At 33.9% G+C, this 23,856-nt stretch overlaps 1 pseudogene; it reads right to left on the bottom strand.

Annotated features, from left to right (window-relative positions):
- Positions 1 to 17,909: 17,909 nt before the first annotated feature.
- On the bottom strand, positions 17,910 to 20,981 carry LOC109048959 (annotated as a pseudogene).
- Between the last annotated feature and the right edge of the window lie 2,875 nt (positions 20,982 to 23,856).

Here is a 23,856-nt window from a genome sequence, read left to right as displayed (position 1 = left end):
CTAATAAACTAAATGTCTTTTAAAAACCAGCTTTATCATCAATATATGTTTCAATCTCATAATTGAATATTCCTTGTTTCACAACAATTGTCATTCTTCTCTTGTGAACAAAGCTAATTGTTTTATGCTAAGTGATTTGAATTAAATGCATTACAAAAATATGAAATTTGGATATTTTACATGCAATTACAGCATTAATTTAGTATCTTTAAGATAATATTTTAGTTTTTATCAATTTAAATTATTTTTAGTTTTTTACATTTTATTTGAACATTTCAATAATTCTGTTGTGCTTTGTAATTTTTATTAATTCTTTTTATGTGTCTATATATTTTTTAAATTAATTTTGAATTCAGTTTGAGTTATTTTAGTACATTAAGCTGAAGTCAAATGACAATGAGAACAAAAACAGTTTTTGAAATATTTTATTTCAGTTAGAGTTCAAGTAAGGAAAATGTTTTTAGTTTTAGGTTCTAGTCAACTATAATAACTCTGTGCAGATGTTTGATTTAGGCCTATAAATCTATTTTTATAGAGTGTTGACAGAAACTTGATTTTACTGAAGGAGGCATGATTTCTGTCGTTTATTGATTGTCAGTAGGTTCCTCTCAGTGTGACACTGATGTAATGTGGGTCATCAGGTCACGCAGCCTGATGTCACTTCCTGTGTGTGATGAGGGAGATCCACACGGCTGTCGTTCTTCTGTGCAACTCTGTTAGACTTGCTGTAATCTTACAGTTACTAACCGCAAAAAGCCTAGTAAACTACCATATATATATATATTTTACAGCTAACTAAGGTTTGCCGCCTTCAGCAAGGCAAAATAAGGGACACCTTATTTAATATATAACAACCCCCCCCCGCCAAAACAAGGACACAAATAATTAATGAAGAACTCATATCTAAAAAAAAAAACAATTATAAAAATATACTGAATAATTATTATTAATGTAAATAATTATTAATCATTATTAGTCTTTTTTTGACAGTTCTGCAGCTGTTACCTAGATAGGATGATTTTCTTTATTGATTTGCTTAAATTAGGACTATATTATTATGTAAAAATATGTCCCATTTTTATTTAAATAATTTAGCATTTTTTAAACTTTTTAAAATGACAAATTGTATGTGACATGATCATTTATTATGTATATATTTATGATCAATATAAGGTTCTAACATTAATTATAATCTATTACTTAATCTGTCTAATAATGTATAATCATGTCTACCAAGCTCTGATAATGAATGGAACTATTATATTAACAGACTATCCAAATTTTGGCCCCTGTTAACAAACTTTAATAAAACAATAGGCCTCGCCTACCTTTAGAAGCACGGATGGTTATCTGTCACGTTAAAGGTTTTGTTCACCACAAAATTCTGTATAAATTTACAAGAAATAAATAAAATTCTGTCATAATTTACACCGTTCATTCTTAAACTGCATAAAGTTTTTTTTTCTTTCTTTCTGTTGAACACAAAAGAAGGGACTTTGAAGAATGTGTCTCAGCTAACTTCGTAACTTCCGTAGTAGAGGAAAAAATACTATCAGTATCTTCTTTTATGTTCAACAGAAGAAAGAAATTATTAGGTTTGAAACAACTTATGGGTGTGTAAACGAGACCGTTCATCATTAGTTACTGGACAGAACCACTGATAACTTTCTCATTTAGCTCTACATCTGGAGAGTCTTGTGTTCAAAGGGCAGATCTGAGCTCTAGATGTTTTAAACCGCGCAGGTTTAGTGCATGCTGCGCTCGTGTGATAGAGTCGTAACAGCGCACGTTTCTGGAAACTCTGTCGCTAAATAAAGACGACAAAATGTAATCAATTTCTTCTTATGAAATTGATTTCCCTTATATTGCTATTAGTATTATAAACAGTGCAAAATACACGTTTGTCGATTCAACTACTCCTTTGTAAAATACGGGACAGATACGGGGGCTACCCCGGATACCGTGGACAGATTGCGGTACTTTACTGTTTGCTCAAAACGCTGTAGTGCTACTGTAAAATTGTCGTTCGGCGGTGTATGATGAAAAATCATGAATTTGCATTCTCAGTTTAATGTCTGGGTAAGTAACTGCACAAGTGTGGTGAGATAAATGCATTTTTAATTAATCCATAATAAAAAAAATATATATATAAACTTTGCTTACACTCCACACAATTAAAAATTTCTTTGTGTGCAAAGCCAGCACAACAACCTGGCAGAGGTTATATAAACTGAAATTTAAAAATATGGAGAAAGTAAATCTAATTATAGGCTATTACTAGGACAGTCTGAGGGAACTGTTCGTTTTCCTCAGAAACTGCCGCATTCATGAATCTCATTCAGTTGTTACCTTGTCTGTCCATGAACAAATATAGATGAGATAAACTTGTGACCATTTCTCACACATTTCCCCTCTGTTTTGTTTTTCAGATCAGCCATCACGTGAGGCCATGGCATGCCAAGACCAACTGGGATGCTTGTTTCCATATTTCTTTTTGTTGCACTGTTGTCATGATCTCTGCTTTGGTTTGTTATGAATTCAGTTTTCTACTTTTTTGTTCCAGAATAGAGCACAATAAATAAGTAAGTAATAGTGACAGTGAATAAAAAAATATACTGTTGTACATGGACTCAAGTCACTTATTAGGAATTTATTAAATTCAATGGCTTTCATGTAAAATATTCAGTTCTGCATGGCATTCTGACCGGGAGCAAGGAGACTGAAAACTATAGCCATTTGTCTTTTTTTATCTGCCACTTAAACACTATCAACAAGTACAGAACTAAAAAAAAAAAAAAAAAAAAAAAAAAAAAAAAAAAAAAAAAAAAAAAAAAAAAAAAAAAAAAAAAATAAAATACAAAAATAAAAAAGCACAAATATAATGGATTTAAAAATAAAATAGCTTGGTGAGAAAGAAAGATTTATATAAAGTTGGAAAGTAATTGAAAGTAATTTTGACTTTAAAAAGATTAATGCATTAATGACATTTTGCCTATCAAAGGCAAATTAAAAGTGATTTTTACTTTTAGTGCTAAGATATGTATTTTATTGGCATATAAATCGCCATGCCTTTGATTATATACAGTTCTAGTGTATAAACTAATAAAGTATTATGATTCATTTGGCTGGGCCATAAGAACGTAAACAGGTCAAATTCTCTTACAACTAATAAATCTAAAATGTCTTTAAAAACTAGCTTTACTACTACATATGTTTTAAATTTGCAATTGAATATTCCTTGTTTCTTAAGCAACAATTGCTGGCCTCTTCTCTTTGTAAACAAAGCTAATTGTTTTATGCTATGGATTTGAATTAAATGTATTGCTAAAAATATGGAATTTGGAGATTTTATATGCAATGCATTAATTTAGTATCTAACAATATAAATTATTTTTAATCAATTTAAATAAATTTTAATTTTAACACATCAAAAATTCAACATTGCTTTGTAATTTTTATTAATTCTTTTTATGTGTCTATATATTTTTTAAATGTGGCTCCAGCATTTTTTAAAATTAATTTTGAATTTAAGTTTGAGTTATTTTAGTAGCATTGCTTGAAGTCAAATGACAATGAATAAAAGAAGCTCTTTTGAAAGATTTTATTCTAAAGTTAGAGCTCAAGTAAGGAAAATGTTTTAGTTTTAGGTTCTAGCCAATTCATACACCCCAGTGATGTTTGATTTAGGCCTCTGTATAAATTCCATTTTTTATAGAGTGCTATGTGTGAAACTTGATTTTTACTTGGAAGGAGGCATGATTTCTCTGGCTGCTTATTGATTGTCAGTAGGTCTCTCTCAGTGTGATATCGATGTAATGTGGCCACTGTGGCCACGCAGCCTGGGATGGGGCTACTTCCTGTGTGTGTGTGGATGAGGGAGATCTGCTACTCTAACCGCAAAAAGCCTAGTAAACTGTTAGACTTAGCTGTAATCTTACAGTTACTAACCGCAAAAAGCCTAGTAAACTACTTCATATATATATATTTTATAGCTAATTCAAGGCTTCCACGCTTTCAGGCAAGGCAAAAATAAGGGATACTCTTTATTTAATATATAATATCTCTCTCACAAAATAAGGACACAAATAATTAATGAAGAATCCCATATCTCAAATAATAAAATAGTGAGAAAAAAATATACTAAAGTGTGTAAATATGTGTATACTATTAATCACATTAGTCTTTTTTTGATAGTTCTGCAGCTATTACCTAGATAGGATGATTTCTTTTTATTGATTTGCTTTAAATTAGGACTATATTATTATGTAAAAAAATATGTCCCATTTTTTTATTTAAATAATTTTGAGCATTTTTAAAACTTTTAAATGTGACATGATCATTTATTATGTATATATTTATGATCAATATAAGGTTCTAACATTAATTATAATCTATTACTTAATCTGTCTAATAATGTCTAAAAATTTAATAATCATGTCTACCAAGCTCTGATAATGAATGGAACTATTATATTAACAGACTATCCAAATTTTAATAAAACAATAGGCCTAGCCTACCTTTAGAAGCACGGATGTGTCTGTCACGTTAAAGGTTTTGTTCACCCAAAATTCTGTATAAATTTAAAAATAAATAAAATTCTGTCATAATTTACACCGTTCATTCTTAACCTGCATAAAGTTTTTTTTTCTTTCTTTCTGTTGAACACAAAAGAAGGGACTTTGAAGAATGTGTCTCAGCTAACTTCAGAATCTCCGTGAGTAGAGTGAAAAATACTATCAGTATCTTCTTTTATGTTCAACAGAAGAAAGAAATTATTAGGTTTGAAACAACTTATGGGTGTGTAAACGAGACCGTTCATCATTAGTTACTGGACAGACACCACTGATAACCTTCTCATTTAGCTCTACATCTGGAGAGCTCCTGTGTTCAAAGGGCAGATCTGAGTTTTAGATGTTTTAAACCGTGCAGGTTTAGTGCATGCTGCGCTCGTGTGATAGAGTCGTAACAGCGCACGTTCTGGAAACTCTGTCGCTAAATAAAGACGACAAAATGTAATCAATACTTCTTATGAAATTGATTTCCTTATAATTGCTATTAGTATTATAAACAGTGCAAAATACATGTTTGTCGATTCAACTACTGTATGCGTTGGCCTTTGTAAAATACGGGACAGATTGCGGTACTTTACTGTTTGCTCAAAAGCTGTAGTGCTACTGTAAATTGTTCTGTGGATGAAAATCATGAATTTGCATTCTCAGTTTAATGTCTGGGTAAGTAAGCACAAGTGTGGTGAGATAAATGCATTTTTAAAATTATAATAAAAAAAATATATATATAAACTTTGCTTACACTCCACACAATTAAAAATTTCTTTGTGTGCAAAGCCAGCACAACAACCTGGCAGAGGTTATATAAACTGAAATTTAAAAATATGGAGAAAGTAAATCTAATTATAGGCTATTACTAGGACAGTCTGAGGGAACTGTTCGTTCCACCAAAAAACCCACGCAATTCATGAATCTCATTCAGTTGTTACCTTGTCTGTCCATGAACAAATATAGATGAGATAAACTTGTGACCATTTCTCACACATTTCCCCTCTGTTTTGTTTCAGATCAGCCATCACGGAGGCCATGCAGCCAAGACCAACTGGGATGCTTGTTTCCATATTTCTTTTTGTTGCACTGTTGTCATGATCTCTGCTTTGGTTTGTTATGAATTCAGTTTTCTACTTTTTTGTTATGTTCCAGAATAGAGCACAATAAATAAGTAAGTAATAGTGACAGTGAATAAAAAAATATACTGTTGTACATGGACTCAAGTCACTTATTAGGAATTTATTAAATTCAATGGCTTTCATGTAAAATATTCAAAGGTTTTATAAAATAAATAAAGTAAAATAAATTAAAGTAAAATTACTGTAATATTGTTATACTGTAAAACTAAGTTACAGTAAGGATATAGTAATGTAAAATTAAGTTGCAGTAAGGGCATTTTACTGTAAAATGAAATTGCAGTAAGGGCATTTTTCTGTAAAATGAAATCACGATAAGGCCATCATACTGTAAACTGAAATTGCAATAAGGCCATCATACTGTAGAATGAAATTGCAGTAAGGGCATCATACTGTAAAATGAAATTATGAGCAAGGGCATTTTACTGTAAAATGAAATTGCGATAAGTCCATCATACTGTAAAATGAAATTGCAGTAAGGGCATTTTACTGTAGAATGAAATTGCAGTAAGGGCATTTTACTGTAAAATGAAATTGCGATAAGTCCATCATACTGTAAAATGAAATTGCAGTAAGGGCATTTTACTGTAAAATGAAATTGCGATAAGGGCATTTTACTGTAAAATGAAATTGCGATAAGGCCATCATACTGTAAAATGAAATTGCGATAAGGCCATCATACTGTAAAATTAAATTGCAGTAAGGGCATTTTTCTGTAAAATGAAATCACGATAAGGCCATCATACTGTAAAATGAAATTGCAGTAAGGGCATTTTACTGTAGAATGAAATTGCAGTAAGGGCATTTTACTGTAAACTGAAATTGCAATAAGGCCATCATACTGTAAAATGAAATTGCGATAAGTCCATCATACTGTAAAATGAAATTGCAGTAAGGGCATTTTACTGTAAAATGAAATTGCGGTAAGGCCATCATCTGTAAAATGAAATTTCAGTAAGGGCATTTTTCTGTAAAATTAAATCAACGATAAGGCCATCATACTGTAAACTGAAATTGCAATAAGGCCATCATACTGTAAAATGAAATTGCAGTAAGGGCATTTTACTGTAGAATGAAATTGCAGTAAGGGCATTTTAATGTAGAAAAAAAAATCGATAAGAACAACATAATATAAAAAAAAATAAATCGCAGTAAGGGCATTTTAATGTAGAATGAAATTGCAGTAAGGGCATTTTACTGTAGAATGAAATTGCAGTAAGGGCATCATACTGTAAAATGAAATTGCGATAAGTCCATCATACTGTAAAATGAAATTGCGGTAAGGCCATCAAACTGTAAAATTTAATTGCAATAAGCTACTGTAAAGGAGTAGCTACAGTAACTTACTGGCAATAGTGCTGCCAGTAAGATACCGCAAAAATACAATAAAAAGTCTAACAGTAATGCAAAAGAAGAGAATCTGAAGAATGCTGAGGCCCAGGTGACACTGGAGCCCGCTGATTTGTGCTGTATGAAGCGTTTGACACATTCTTCAGAAAATCTGCTTTTGATTCTACAGAAGTCGAACAGGTTTGAACGACATACGGGCGAGGAAATGATGACAGAATGTACATATTTTGGGTGAACAGTCACAATAACTCACATGTGAAACATGTGTTTTGCAGAAACAAATTGTTTAATCTCATTTGAACTTTTGTAATGTTATTGCTGTTATTACTACCATTGTATATTTGTTAATATTACTCATGTAGCCTCATTCATTTGCACTCTGTACTCCTTACTTTCGGCTGCTTATGTTACATGTTTTTTGCACTAATTTGCACGGTTACGCAATAATTGTTTTTGCGCATAAGTTTAATAATGTACTTGCAATATATAATCTACTTTAGTTCTATATTTTCTATTTTCACATTCATACTCCTACTATCTCGCTATAGAGAGAAAAAAAAAAAAAAAAAAAAAAAAAAACTACATCGTCATATTTCTATTTTTTCATAGTCTATATTCTACTCGGCAGCTAGTTTTTTAATTATATGTTTTCTTACATTATGTATGTATTGTGATAGTTGTATAGTGTCTAGTGAGTGTATGTGGTGTATAGTTTTTTTGCACTGTCTTGGCATCATTGTGGCTCGCAAGTAGAATTTCATTGCTCAGGGAAACTTGTTTTCATGACAATAAACGCTTTGAATCCTTGAACCCTTGAAACAGTCTTATATAATGTTCAGATTCCATCATGCATAAAATAACTGAATTAGGATGATTTAAAACTATTTTAGCTACTCAACTTGTCATTAAGGAAATAGAATAAAATGCATTTAAATTCAATTGAAGAAAAGTGTCATTTTTAACAAGAAAAGATAAGTTTGTCACGACAAACTGAATGTTGGCTTGACAGACTCTTAAAAGTTAACAAGAAGTTTAAAAGACATTTGCATCAAAATCTGCATTAAACGTATATATTTATTAAACTTCATTAAACATAAAGATCGTTCAATGACGGTAAAAAAACATCAAGAGACGATTTTGTGAAAATCATATCTGGAGCACAAACTATAACATTAATTTAGTTAAAAATGCACATATTTATTACAGTTTGTTAAAATTGCTTAGGCATTAAAAGTGGTACTTGAGGCCACTCAGTGAATCCATTCACTCATACACCTAATCTTTAGACCAAGTCTGCAAAACTCAGTGTTTTGAGAAAGAAATTATATTTACCTCCTTGCATTTCTGTGTTGACATTAAGATATATATAATGTGCTGTGTGGTGTGTGTGTGGTGTGTTTGGTTGTTTTTTTGTGATTATATACTATGTGTGTGAGTATATGTGTGTATAGTTTTGAATGAAGTGTTTGCTTTTTCTAGTTATGTGTATGTTTTGTGGTTTTGTGTGTAGAGTTTCGAGAAATGGAGCCATAGTTTTAAAAACTGTGTAAGCATTTAAAGTAAGCTGTAAAACAATTAATGCATTATAAAGCATAGCATGTTTGGAAATATATCACTTAATATAACAGTTTAAAAAGCTGAAGTTTAATGTAAAATATAATAAGAAGTTTACATTTCATATAAAAATGTAAGACGTTTTTTAAAAGTAAAATATATAATTAGAATGTTTAAGTTTAATATTAAAGTTTCAAAAGTTTAAGTTTAAAATAAAATATAATAAAGAGTTTGAGTTTGATATAAAAGTTAAAAGTTCAAGTTTAATATAAAATATAATAAAAAGTTTAGGTTTTATATAAAAGTTTTTGAGCTTAAAAAGTTTGTTTAATATAAAATATTTATAATATGCTAAGTTTAATATAAATATAATTAAAAAATTGGTTTTATATAAACATTTTAAAGTTGAAAATGTTTAAGTCTAAATGAAAAGTTTGTAAAAGTATAATAAAGAAAAAAATAAAAATTAAAAAAAATCATAAAATATAATAAAAATGTAAAAAGTTTGAAAAAGTGTAATATAAAATATTTAAAAAGTTAAGCTTAATATGAATTATAATTGATGACAAGTTGGATATAAATTATAATTAAAAGTTTAGGTTTCATTTAAATGTTTTTAAGTTTAAAAAGTTTAAGTTAAATATAAAACATAAAAAAATTTGGTTTTATATAAGTTAAGTTTAAAAGGGTTAATATAAAGTTTGTTTAACAAATAAACAAAGTTTAAAAGTTTTTAAGCTTTATTAAAACAACTCTTCTAACTTTGAGTAAAGCAGAAGTACACACACACACACACACACACACACACACACACACACACACACACACACACACACACACACACACACACTCGACCAGCTGACTTCTGAGAAACTTTGTTTTTGTTGCCATTTAAAGTCCCTGTTGCTAAGGCAAGGCAGAACATTCAGAGCCAATCAGAGAGCAGCAGGAAGTGCAGTGTGTGTGTGTCTGTGTGTGTGTGTGTGTGTGTGTGTGTGTGTGTGTGTGTGTGTGTGTTTTGTGGGTGGCTAAAACTAGTTGAAATTCCAAACACTCCTTCAGCTTTTAGACACTGAAGTCTCTGTAGTTATCAGTGGGTGGAATTCTATTCAGTTCAAGTACACTGGCATAAAGAATTGAACATCTTTTCCTCATTCCACACATATGTCAGATTCATCATGCGTGTTCTCTGGTATCAGGATATAAACCTTGACCTGCAGTAACATTCATCATGCATGAATGCACTGCAAACCGAACCGAGCCAAGTTCAATTTCTTTATTTAGACAAAAAAACAACACTTCCTTTCTTAAATAAAAAAAAATAAAAAAAATAATAAAACATCAAAAAAAAATAAATTAAAAAAACCCCTTAATAAAAAAAATTCTAAATTTCAGATTTCTTTTCACACACATTATTCACTAATTGATCTGAGTTTTATTTCTCTCTAAAATTCTAAAGGTTTGTTCAAATTTCATTCTCACTTATTTATACAACATTTTACTGTATAAAGAGCAACATTTTACTCCTGAAAACATGGTAAAAAAATTTGTTTGTTGACAGTATTTTCTGATTTATGATAAAAATAGAAATCCAGAATCCCCTCTGAAAAAAACTTTAACTCTAATACGACACAAAATCGCACAGGAATTATGAACCAACATTCAGGCTTCCTTTCTGGAAATTTATGCAAATTAGTGTGTATTTTATTAGATTATGCCTCACTCACAAATTTACTTGAACCCTTGTAAAACAAAACGATTGTGATTCATAAACTTGGGGAGTATGGTGAGATCTGTTAATACTTTTAGCCCATTGTGTCTTGCTTTAAACTAGGACTTGAGTCTGGAAAACATAAAGGATGTTTGTTTTTCGCTTGACCAAACAAACCATGTTTACATTCCAGTCTTTCCCAGCAGATATGAATCATCACTGATGAATAAAACTAAACAAACGGCATACTGTCAGAGCACAGAGCAAACACAGCTTATGTAAGAGACGGCGGTGCTGGGGGAAGGGCAGCGGTGTGTGTGTTCATGGACGAGTTACTTCCTGTTTTCATCTTGTGCTTCATTACAGAGGAAGTTCTGTCACTGAAGACAGACAACAAGAGAGAGAGAGATCTTATCGGTGATGTTTGTGGTCTGAGAAACAGCGAATGGTGCTGCTGTCCGTACTCGAGGAAATTCTTTGAGTTTGTAGGCATTTACACACAAACACACACTCTCTCTCACACACACACACACACACACACACACATTCACTCATGCACACACATACACACACACACACACACACACAAACAACTCCTGCACACAGACACACACACACACTCTCTCTCACACACACACACACACACACACACACATTTACTCATGCACACACAGACACACTCACTCACACACACACACACACACACACATACACACACACACACACACACACAAATGAATACTTTTTAAGATTAATTAATCAAAAGTGACAGTAAAGACATTTATAATGTTACAAAAGGTTTCTGTTTCAAATAAATGCTCATTTGAACTTTCTGTTCATCTGTGAATCCTGAAAAATAAAATGTATAACAGTTTCCACAAAAATATTGTGCAGCACAACTGTTTTCAACATTGATAATAATCAGAAATGTTTCTTGAGCAGACAAAAAAGAATGTAAATATTCCAAACATTAGACTGCCACTGTATATATAACAAATGCATGTTTTTTAATAAATATATATACACAGTATTGAAAACCCAAATTCAGTATCTCAGAAATGTTGAATATTACTTAAGACCAATACAAAGAAAGGATTTTTAGAAATCTTGGCCAACTGAAAAATATGAACATGAAAAGTATGAGCATGTACAGCACTCAATACTTAGTTGGGGCTTCTTTTGCCTGAATTACTGCAGCAGCAATGCGGCGTGGCATGGAGTCGATCAGTCTTGTGGCACTGCTCAGGTGTGCTATGAGAGCCCAGGTTGCTCTGATAGTGGCCTTCAGCTGTTCTGCATTCTTGGGTCTGGCATATCGCATCTTCCTCTTCACAATACCACATAGATTTTCTATGGAGTTAAGGTCAGGCGAGTTTGCTGGCCAATTAAGAACAGGGATACCATGGTCCTTAAACCAGGTACTGGAAGCTTTGGCACTGTGTGCAGGTGCCAAGTCCTGTTGGAAAATGAAATCTGCATCTCCATAAAGTTGGTCAGCAGCAGGAAACATGAAGTGCTCTAAAACTTCCTAGTATACGACTACGTTGACCTTGGACCTCAGAAAACACAGTGGACCAACACCAGCAGATGACATGGCACCACAAACCATCACTGACTGTGGAAACTTTACACTGGACCTCAAGCAACGTGGATTGTGTGCCTCTCCTCTCTTCCTCCAGACTCTGGGACCCTGACGGTGTCTGTTGTTCAAGAGTGGCTTGACACAAGGAATGCGAAGCTGAAACCCATGTCTTGCATACGTCTGTGTGTAGTGGTTCTTGAAGCACTGACTCCAGCTGCAGTCCACTCTTTGTGAATCTCCCCCACATTTTTGAATGGGTTTTGTTTCACAATCCTCTCCAGGGTGCGGTTATCCCTATTGCTTGTACCACTTTTTTTCTACCACATCTTTTCCTTCCCTTCGCCTCTCTATTAATGTGCTTGGACACAGAGCTCTGTGAACAGCCAGCCTCTTTTGCAATGAACTTTTAGGTGTTGCCCCTCCTTGTGCAAGGTGTCAATGGTCGTCTTTGGACAACTGTCAAGTCAGCAGTCCTTCCCCATGACTGTGTAGCCTACAGAACTAGACTGAGAGACCATTTAACGGCCTTTGCAGGTGTTTTGAGTTAAATGAGTGTAGCACCAGGTGTCTTCAATATTTAACCCTTTCACAATATTCTAATTTTTCTGAGATACTACATTTGGGATTCTCCTTAGTTGTCAGTTATAATCATCAAAATTAAAAGAAATAAAACATTGTTGAAATATATCAAGTCTTTGTGGTAATGAATAAATAGTAATATACAAGTTTTTCACTTTTTGAATGGAATTAGTGAAATAAATCAACTTTTTGATGATATTCTAATTATATGACCAGCACCTGTATATATATACACACACACACACACACACACACACACACATACAGGTGGTCAAAAGTGTGGAATATTGAACACTGTTAATGTTTTTAAAACATTCAATTAATTAATTAATCAATCAGTATATATATATTGAGAACCATGCAAATTGTACAAACAAATTGTGTATGTTATAAATGTTGTAAGTTAGTAGATATCATTTCCAAAGATGTTTTAATGTCAATTTTGCATTGACTTTATATAACAACAAACAATAATAAGTTACATTTATGCATTTAGTAGACACTTAAGCGACTTACAGTGCATTCAGGATATACGTTTTTTTTTTAACCAGTATGTGTGTTCTCTGCAAACTGAACCCATGACCTTTTGCGCTGCTAACACAACGCTCTACCACTGAGCCACAGGAACGAGCCAATTTAATTAATAATAATTAAATCATGTTCAAACATCTGTTTCTAATATGTGTAAAACTAATGCATCCCAGTGTTTGTTTCACATGTTCAACTCATAAATCACATCTATGTCATTTATATACTTTTTGTCTTTAATCCGTGTCATGTAAGACATTCGCTGAGCAGATTATGGTCAAATGAACACATTTTTGTGAATGTTTGGTGTCATTTTGTATTTTATAAAAGGAAACTGTTGATGTGCAAAGTCAAACAGGGGATCAGCTGATATTATACTGTCAGTGTAAACACACACACACACATTTCTCAGAAGTGTCTGTGGTGTGTTGATGGTGTCAGAGATCTGCTGCTGAACATGGGTGTGTTTATGTGTGCAATCTCCCCAAACTGGTTCAGGTTTGCTCTCCATTTAATCTCACTGATGTTTATGAGAAATAATTGAGATGCATGTCTTTGTAAGCTGCAAGGGTGTTGTTGTGCAGGGCTGCTGTGTGTGTGTTTATCTGGTCTCAGATGCTGCTGTCAACCAGAAGTGCAGAACGCAACACTTCAGATGCGACGGGTGTTTATGTCGTGCTCTATATTTGCTGACTTGCACTGTAAGATAGAAAAGCATCAACACACTAAACCAGATGACAGAAACCACACACACACATCCTACAGAGATGAGAAATGTCACACTGCTGTTGTGTGGTTTTGCTGTGCTAGAACTAACATAAACACACACGCAGAAACATCTGCAGATCTCCAAACGCATCTGGACTCTGCCAGAACCGTCTGAATGATGACTGAAGCCTGAATCACACGGTGCTTGTATGAAATCTCAAATTCAGGTGTTAATCACATTAACTAACAGCATTATCCATTAACTAGATGAGTGTGTTTCTTCATCAGGTTTGTAGAAATGTAGCACTGCATCAGTGTCTCTGCAGTGAATGGGTGCCGTCAGAATGAGAGTCCAAACAGCTGATGAAAACATAACAATAATCCACAAGTAATCCACAGCACTCCAGTCCATCAGTGAACATCTGGAGAAGACAAAAGATGAAACACATCCAGCATTAAGATGTTTTAACTCAAATACATAGAGTCTATAATCCATTATAACACTTTTGTAACACTTTTTAATATTCATCTTTTGTCTTCTCCAGATGTTCACTGATGGACTGGAGTGCTGTGGATTACTTGGTGGATTATTGTGATCTTTTTATCAGCAGTTTGGACTCTCATTCTGACGGCACCCATTCACTGCAGAGCAAATTTTCATTTTTGGGTGAGCTATTCAAGAAAATCAATTGTAGCTTTATTTGGATAAATGTATGTACTAAAAGAAAAGATACTGAAGAATCATATTTACTTAAAAAGTAAACATTGTCACATTTTTTCCATTGCAGCTTTTTAGTTAAGCTTTAACTTTATACCAGAAACTTAAAGTAATCTTTAACGTTTTGCTCAAATTGCACTGATAGTTGACTACTTAACATTTAAAAATAACATAAAAGGTTTAATGTAATAAGGTGATTTCTGCAAATAAAAACTTCCCATTTAGGAACAATTTATGAGAAATTTAGCAAATGCAGCTTCTTATAGTTGGATAATCCCAGGGTTTCTGCAGGATATTTAAGCTCAAATTTAAGACTTTTTAAAACTTTACATTTCGGCCTTTAAACCATTGTTAAGAAAATGGATGAGTCAAAAGTATTATTATTTTAATTTAAACAATTAGTATCAATAAATTATTATAGAAATTAAATAACAAATTAGAGGTGTGCAATATTGACAAAAAATTATATCTCGATAATATTCTAGGATTTTATCGATAACAATAATTAGACGATATTTTGCTGAGTGTGTTATTACAAAACGTATCTTTGCAATGCAGAGGAAACACAGAAGCTGCATCTGAAGTGTAGTCTAGATGTTTTCACACACTGTTTAATGCAGCTCTGAGGGACATTAAATACTTTAACCTGCCATTACAAAGGGATAAATAAAGTTTCGATATTTTAAACATAAAACATTGAAAACTGCTGTTTGAAATTATCTAAAAAATGAAAAGGTACCTTAAATGTGAAATTAAAGTCCCTGTTAATTAGTGAGTCATTGCGATTGAACCGATTCATTTAAACGATTGATTCATTCAGGAACGAATCACCGTCGTGTTGCTCAGAGAGGCAAAACAGCGTTTGTTGGCGAAATATTGGCGAAATAGAAGCTGTTGCCCCCATTAAATTGAAAAAGGTTAGAGAAAAACATACTGTGCCATGGTACAACAGTAATACCCACTCTCTCAAGAAAGAAACTCGTAGTCTTGAGCGTAAATGGAGAAAAACTAACTTAGAATTTTAAATAATTGCGAGTCTTACATTATGCACAGACATAGACAGGCTCTAAAAACTGCCAGGGCCGAGCATATCCACAAACTCATAGAAAACAACCAAAACAATCCAAGGTTTTTATTTAGCACAGTGGCTAGATTAACAAATAACCAGACGCCACCCGATCTAAATATTCCCTCACAGTTAAATAGTAATGACTTTATGAATTTCTTCACTGATAAAAAAGATAACATCAGAAATACAATAACAAATGTAGATTCTACAGCGTCTAATACTTTAGTTTTATCCACCGCACCCAAAGATAAACTGCAGTGCTTTACAACTATAGGACAGGAAGAGCTAAATAAACTCATCACTGCATCTAAACCAACAACATGTTTATTAGATCCTGTACCCTCTAAATTACTGAAAGAGTTGTTACCTGTAGCAGAAAAACCGCTTCTCAATATTATTAACTCGTCGTTATCTTTAGGTCACGTCCCAAAACCATTCAAGCTGGCGGTTATTAAGCCTCTTATTAAGAAACCACAACTAGATCCTAGTGAACTGGCAAATTACAGACCCATTTCAAAGCTTCCCTTTATGTCTAAAATTTTAGAAAACGTTGTGTCTGCTCAATTGTGCTCCTACCTGCAAAAAAATGACCTCTATGAAGAATTTCAGTCGGGTTTCAGGCCCCATCATAGCACAGAAACTGCACTTGTTACAAATGACTTGCTTCTTGCTTCAGATCAAGGCTGCATCTCATTGCTAGTTTTACTTGATCTTAGTGCTGCGTTCGACACCATAGATCACGACATACTCATAGATAGATTACAAAACTATACAGGTATCCAAGGGCAGGCTTTAAGATGGTTTAGATCCTACCTTTCCGATCGCTACCACTTTGTTTATTTAAATGTGGAGTCATCTCATCTATCACCAGTAAAATATGGAGTGCCACAAGGATCTGTCCTAGGTCCTCTGCTATTTTCAATATACATGTTGCCCCTTGGTAATATAATTAGAAAATACGGGATTAGTTTCCACTGTTATGCTGATGATACTCAACTATATATCTCAACAAGATATATAGATATATATCTCAACAGGTGATACTTCAAAACTATCTAAGCTAACAGAGTGTGTTAAAAATGTAAAAGATTGGATGACCAATAATTTTCTCCTATTAAATTCAGATAAGACAGAGATATTACTTATTAGACCGGAAACAGTACACAGAATCTCGTAGATTACAATTTGCAATTAGACGGATGTACTGTTAATTCCTCTATGGTCAAAAATCTGGGTGTTATATTAGACAGTAACTTGTCTTTTGAAAAATCATATTTCCCATGTTACAAAAACAGCATTCTTCCATCTTAGAAACATTGCCAAGCTACGAAACATGTTACCCTGTTCCTGATGCAGAAAAGCTAGTTCATGCATTCATGACCTCTAGACTGGACTATTGTAATGCACTGCTAGCTGCTTGTCCTGCATCCTCAATAAACAAGCTACAGGTAGAACAAAATGCAGCGGCTAGAGTCCTTACCAGGTCAAGAAAATATGATCATATTACCCCCAATACTACAGTCTCTGCACTGGCTACCTATTAAGTTCCGTATCAGTTACAAAATATTATTACTTACTTATAAGGCCCTTAATGGCTTAGCTCCTGCGTACCTAACTAGTCTCTCTACCACGCTACAACCCATCACGCTCCCTAAGGTCACAAAAACGCTGGCTTTTGGTAGTACCTAGGATAGCAAAGTCCACTAAAGGAGGTAGAGCTTTTTTCGCGCATTTGGCTCCCAAACTCTGGAATAGCCTTCCTGATAATGTTCGGGGTTCAGACACACTTCCTCTGTTTAAATCTAGATTAAAACACACACCTCTTTGGCCAAGCATTCAAATAATGCATCTCATAATTTTGGACTGCAGTTATATCTGATCAAATGTGCATTATTATTCTTTAGCTTGGGAAAAACAAATAGTACTTGGCTGGAACAGCAGCAACGCTAATTAAGTCTCTATTTGTTTCTCTGTTTCTGCTGGATTTACATCCCGTGGTAACTAGGATTTACACAAGCTCCAGTCTGGATCCAGAACATCAGAATTAAGACTTTGTATAATAAGTCTTAAGGCCTTAAATTTGATACAACTATAGTTTGATGATCCATGTCTTTCCTGCAATACACAGTTTAAAAAAAAAAAAAAAAAAAAAAAAAAAAAAAAAAAAAAAAAAAAAAAAAAAAAAAAAACAACTGAAAGTATTAAGAACTGAAAGCTTTGGCAGCGTTTTAGAGAAGTCTTCACTTTCGGTTGACAAGAGACTCTGAAATGAAATCGGTCTCATTTCTCTTTGTCTAAAGGTCAATCCCAGCAAAAACAGGTTCATTTTAGCCCATCACTGGCTTTCAGTGTAAAAACAATGTTTACAACTTTGCAAAGTAAAGCAATGAAATCAAACAATGCAGACACACCAGGTATTTCAGAATTCTTTTTATTAGAAAAATAGATCCGAATATATCCTTGCTGGTCGCTGGCTGACGTCGAGCCCAGTCTTTGGTGCAGTGCATGCTGGGATGGGGAGCGCATGTTGAGCTGGAAGCCGAGTCCAGCGGAGCGCAGCAGGAATCTGGCTCCTAACCTCATGCTAGTGCGTGCTTCAGCGTCTGAGGACGTGTGCGGCGGTCACGAGCGGTGGGTGAGGTTTCATCGGATCAGGAGAGCGAGACCGGCGCCAATCCCAGCACATCCCACAACAGCCATCAGAGCGCTGCGAACCACAGACTCCACGTCCTCCACGCGGAAAAACTCCACGAATCCATGCTGCGCAGACACCGAGAGAGAAACAGTCCTCAAAACACATTCAGCTCCATACCATCTCCCTCAAAATACACACGTGTCTCGAGTTATTTTTAAGAGATGTTACAAGTTTGTGTTCGGGTCATTTTTGACCCGCATCTGTATTGAGCACCATTAGCAGTCAAAAACACTTTGTAAAATTACCATTAAGATAATTTAATGGTAATTTTCAGATAATGTGTGACCCTGGAGCACAAAAGCAGTCATAAGTAGCACAGCTATATTTGTAGCAATAGCCAACAATACATTGTATGGGTCAAAATTATACATTTATGGCAAAAATCATTAGGATATTAAGTAAAGATCATGTTCCGTGAAGATATTTTATAAATTTCCTACCGTAAATATCAAAACCTAATTTTTGATTAGCAATATGCATTGCTAAGAACTTACATTTGAACAACTTTAAAAGATGATTTTCTCAATATTTAGATTTTTTTGCTCCCTCAGATTCCAGATTTTCAAATAGTTGTATCTCAGACAAATATTGTCCTCCTAACAAACCATACAGCAATGGAGAGATTATTTATTCAGCTTTCAGATGATGTATAAATCTCAATTTTAAAAAACATGTAAACAGTAAAGATTTTTCACATTTACTCAGATCAGACACAACAGGGTTGGTTAAAAATAGTGCTGCTTCGAGTGCATCACGGGGCTGATGAAGACGTGGGAGAGTTTAACAGTGGTTTCTCAGGCGGTCTGATACATGTTTTTCGTGTGTTGAATGGACTGGACTCCACACACACACAGAACGGCTCTGAGTTACGCAGTGAAGGAAACACGAGTGTGTGGTCACTCACCCAGCTCTTGTTGTTGAGCAGCCAGTCGTGCTGTTCTGAGATCAGATAGGAGGAGATCTGCTCGGCCACCGCCTCCACGCACTGCTCTCTCTGCAGCTCCTTCAGCTGCGTGCACACCACGGCTCCGAACGCCACCAGACTCACGATCCGGCCCCAGTTCGTGGTGTGGTCCTTGAACATGGTCTTGGCTATACAGCTGATGAAGCTCATGTCGTCCGGTTCAGAGTCCAGCTGCAGACGCTGCAACATTCCTGCAGAACACACACACACACTTCAGCATCCACGCACACATTCTGCTTACCATCCAAATAATGAGGAGAAACCAAATAACACCGGAACAGAGGATTAATCTCACAAGACTCGAGAATTACAACTCATCATAAGCAGAAAAAGAAACCAGTTTTATTTTGACACTTTCAGCATTCATTCAAATTTTAGTTAAAGTTCTAGTTGTGTGTATTGTCATCTTTAGTAGTTATACACACACACAAAATTTTTATTTCAAGTGAAGCAAATGTTTTAGAGTTTTAATTTTGGTTTCAGTTTTAGTCAACTATAATTAAGCTGTTCCAAAAAGATCTCAATTTGATTAATTAGGGGTAAATGTAGTAACATGTTAACATTCAAAACTATTTTTTTTCCACATTTACTCATCGATTCACTCAAAGTTTACAGATCAGATTCGATGCGTTTTTATATAATAACAACAACGACAACAATTCTTCGTGAAACAGAAAGAGAAAAGTTCTCTTTCATGCAAACAAGAGAGAGAGAGATGGTATAATCAGATGCATGATCGCGTTCACATTCCGCGCATTTTAAACCGATTTTTCGATCCACCCCACAGCTTTCGGAAACAGTTTCGATATACAAAACACAGTTAGTTAACCAAACCCAGCCTAGTTAAACCCAAACCCAGTCTAGTTAACCCAAACCAGGTGTTTGCTCGGGTTTCCTGAAAGCGGCTGATAAGCAGAACTCTCGCGAGCTCCGAGAACCGATGACGAACTTAGGGTTCGATCAGATAGTAACCCTACCGAAAAACAGAAGCTACTGGTTATTTGAAGGTTCAAATAACTACATCATGTAAGTTTTTTTCTGTTTTAGTTGCGTGGGTAATATTAAAACTAATGGGTAAGTAATATTACTTAAGAGTAACAATATAATTACGCATATTTATTATTATAATTAGTCTATTAACTTGACAACAAATCAGCGGGAGCGCGCATCTTTGTTGGGGGGCTAGGGAACGCGAACGGACGCATGCGTCCTTACCTTTGTAAGTGATCTGGTGCTTTAATCAGAATGTCCGCGACGACGCGCCTCATTGTCGGTAACGGTGAATGACGCTTCCGGTCCCGTGCGGACACATTCGCCTTGTGCGTTGCGATAAAGAAAATCCAACATAAGCGCTGCCGCGTGTCCAGATGCAGCTCGACGGAACCCAGCTCCTTCGGGTCCGGGGTGGCCGGTAGAGAGCCGTCCCCCCGCGGACACGAACGCCGTCCAGGCCTGCAGCCCTTTCAAGCTGTTCGTCCGGGGCCTCGGCGGTGCTTCAAAGCAGCGCGGCGTTCCGTGTCATCCGCGTACCCGTCAAGCTCGTCCTCCGTGCGCGGTTTGAGCGCGGGCCCGGGGAAGGTACAAGCGACGTGTGCGCGCCTTGCGCACGAAGACACCAACTCAAACGCGACGGCCGTTTCGTTTAATCCCACAAACTTAGAGTCATACTTCAAATCACGACGCGAAAGAAACGGTGGTTGTTATATATAAAAAAAACTTAAAATAGAGCTAAACGAGTTAAAAGTTCGAGTTGAAGGTTAGATGGGAATCGAGAGTGCCTCGTGTGGTCGACACTCTTGTTTGGAGAGTGAAGCCGGAAGTAGGACATGCGTACGCTGAACGCTTTTATAAGTAGTCCCCACGTCATATCTTGCTCCTCCCCTTAAAGCCTTATATGGGCTGTGCTAGAATTTTCCGGGAGGAATTACTTCATTTTTTCCCTTCGAGTTGTTTCGAACTGGGACGATGCGGGCTGGAATAAACCCATCAAGATTAATAAATATCGCTTTTGAACTACAAGTCAACAACTAGATCAATATTGAGCTGAAACTAGTGAAAGCACAGGCCTAAACACGAAGATCTCGAGGAAAAACTGGATCAGTGTGTCAGTGAGTTGGGAAGGTTACTATGGTTACAGATTACAAGTTACCCTGTAAAAAATAAAACTATAAAAGTAATGTAACTGATTACATTTAATTACTTTGCTACTTTTCTAAAAAATATATATTTTTGAAAGACATTGTTATGCTTTTGGGCTTCAGTATTTATTTTTCTGTAATGTTCCGCATTAAACACCTTCAAATATTTACAGCATCGTGGTAGTACTGTTTGCCTTCTTAAATATAAAAATGTTTTAACAGCAATTTTTTAAATGACAAAATTGTTATTTTAGATGTGTTTGTCTTGAAAGTAATGCCAAAACTGAAAAAATAAATAAATAAATATATTTATTCAAAATAATTACAATTATAATTATAAGAAAGTGTTATTATTAACACATGACAGTTCAGTGTTTTACAGCAGTGTGTGTGTTGTGAATAATAGAAATACACACACACACACATATAAATATATATATTTGAAAATTGTAACATTTGAAAAACGTGAAAATTGTTTCTAAAAACCATTTTTTTTTTTTCCTCAATAAAAGTCTTATAATATATTATTCACATGCATGAGAGGTCTGATGTTCCTCTGGTTAGGTCTGACGCTCAAAAACAGTGAAACTTTATTATTATTATCTTTTATTTATTTTTATTATTATTATAAAACAAACAGAAACTGATACACATGTAAAAAAAAAAAAAAATATAATATATATATATATATATATTATATATATATATATTTTTTTTTCTTTTTTTTTTTTTTTTTTGACAGCTGTTAAGATTTTGACAAGAAAATGCTATTTCAGTCTTTTTACACTGCCAAAAAAAGAACCTGATAGTTTCACTTCAGAAATTGTTAGTAAATTTCCCAAATAATTACCAAAGAAACAGCAAGTAACACATTTCATCATTAAACAGGAAACTGTGACGTAGAAAGCTTGAAAATAGTCATTTGCCTGGTAAAATGTTTTTATCCAAAGCGACTTACAGTGCATTTCAGGCTAAGGTTTTTTTTCTGTTATTTTGCCTAACCACGTGTTCCGGGGGAATCGACCCACAGTCTTTTGCGCTGCTAACACAATGCTCTACCACTGAGCCACAGGAACACAGCGGTGTGTTTTTCCTCTGACTCACTCCTTTCTGGTGTCTCTTCATCAGAAAGTCCGAGCCGCAGGGTTTGTCCCAGGTTTGATGTTTCTCCTTCAGTTTGATATTGGGTTTTACAGTGCTTCTCTGGAGAATCCTGCAAAACACACATATTTAATCATCATCATATGTTTGTGCTTACAAATACAATCTCATCTGTTTGTTAATTATATATGATATATGGTCTATATCATTTTTTTTAAAAAAAGTTTTCTGCTCATCAAGGCTGCATTTACTTGATGAGAAATACAGTAAAAAAAAATGTAAAATTATGAAATATTATTATAATGTAAAACAGCTGTTTTCTATGTGAATATCTGTTAAAGTGTAATTTATTTCTGTGATGCGCAGCTGTATTTTGCAGAATCATTACTCCAGTCTTCTGTCAGTGTCACATGATCTTCAGAAATCATTCTAATATGATGATTTATTACAGTTTTGCTTGCTTAATATATATATATATATCTAGTTGTGTGGAAACTGTGATATTTTTTTTCAGAATTCTTTGTTTGTCTTTGCTAATGAAAAAACTTAAAAAGAACAGCCATTTATTCAAAACAGAAATCTTTTCTAACAATATACACTACAGTTCAGAAGTGTTTTTCTTCTTTGTTTTTCTGGAAAGAAATTAATGCTTTTATTCAGCAAGGATTTGTTAAATTGATAAAAAGTGACAATAAAGACTTAGAAAAGATCTCTATTTTAAATAAATGCTGTTCTTTTTAAGTTTTTATTCATCAAAGAATCCTGAAAAAAGTATCAGCGGTTCCAAAAAAATGACAAAAATAAAAAAATAAAAAATAAAATGTGCAGCACGACTGTTTTCAACATTGATAATAATCAGAAATGTTTCTCGAGCAGCAAATCATATTAGAATGATTTCTGAAGATCATGTGACACTGAAGACTGGGAGTAATGAGTGCTGAAAATACAGCCTGCACATCACTGAAATAAATTACAGTTTAACATACCCACACACACACACACACACACACACACACACATATATATATATATATATATATATATATATATGTTGTATGTATATCATATATATATATAATATATATAGATATATATATATAATATGATATACATATGATTTATTATTATTATTAACATATATATTTGTAAACTGTTTTTTATTATTAATATTATACACACTAATGTCTATATCTTAGCTCTCTTGCTATTACTATATAAAAAATATGTATATATATTGTATATGTACTAATATTTTTGCTGCTTTTAATATAATAAAATATGTATGTGGTAAGAATGATAAAATTATTATTTGTTTAAACATTTTTAATTTGGTTTTCAGTTGAATTACATTTTTTTTTAAATGTTATAAATGCATGATGTTTCTAAAGTCAATGAGAACATCATGTTAAATAATGTGTGATCTCAATACTGACCATAAATCCTCTTTATTTTCAGATAAGATAT

This window comes from Cyprinus carpio, chromosome A19 (assembly GCF_018340385.1).
Source record: "Cyprinus carpio isolate SPL01 chromosome A19, ASM1834038v1, whole genome shotgun sequence".
NCBI classification, from domain to species: domain Eukaryota; kingdom Metazoa; phylum Chordata; class Actinopteri; order Cypriniformes; family Cyprinidae; genus Cyprinus; species Cyprinus carpio.
The sequence above is the reverse complement of the archived record's forward strand: the minus strand, read 5'-3'. Positions and strand labels throughout refer to the sequence as shown.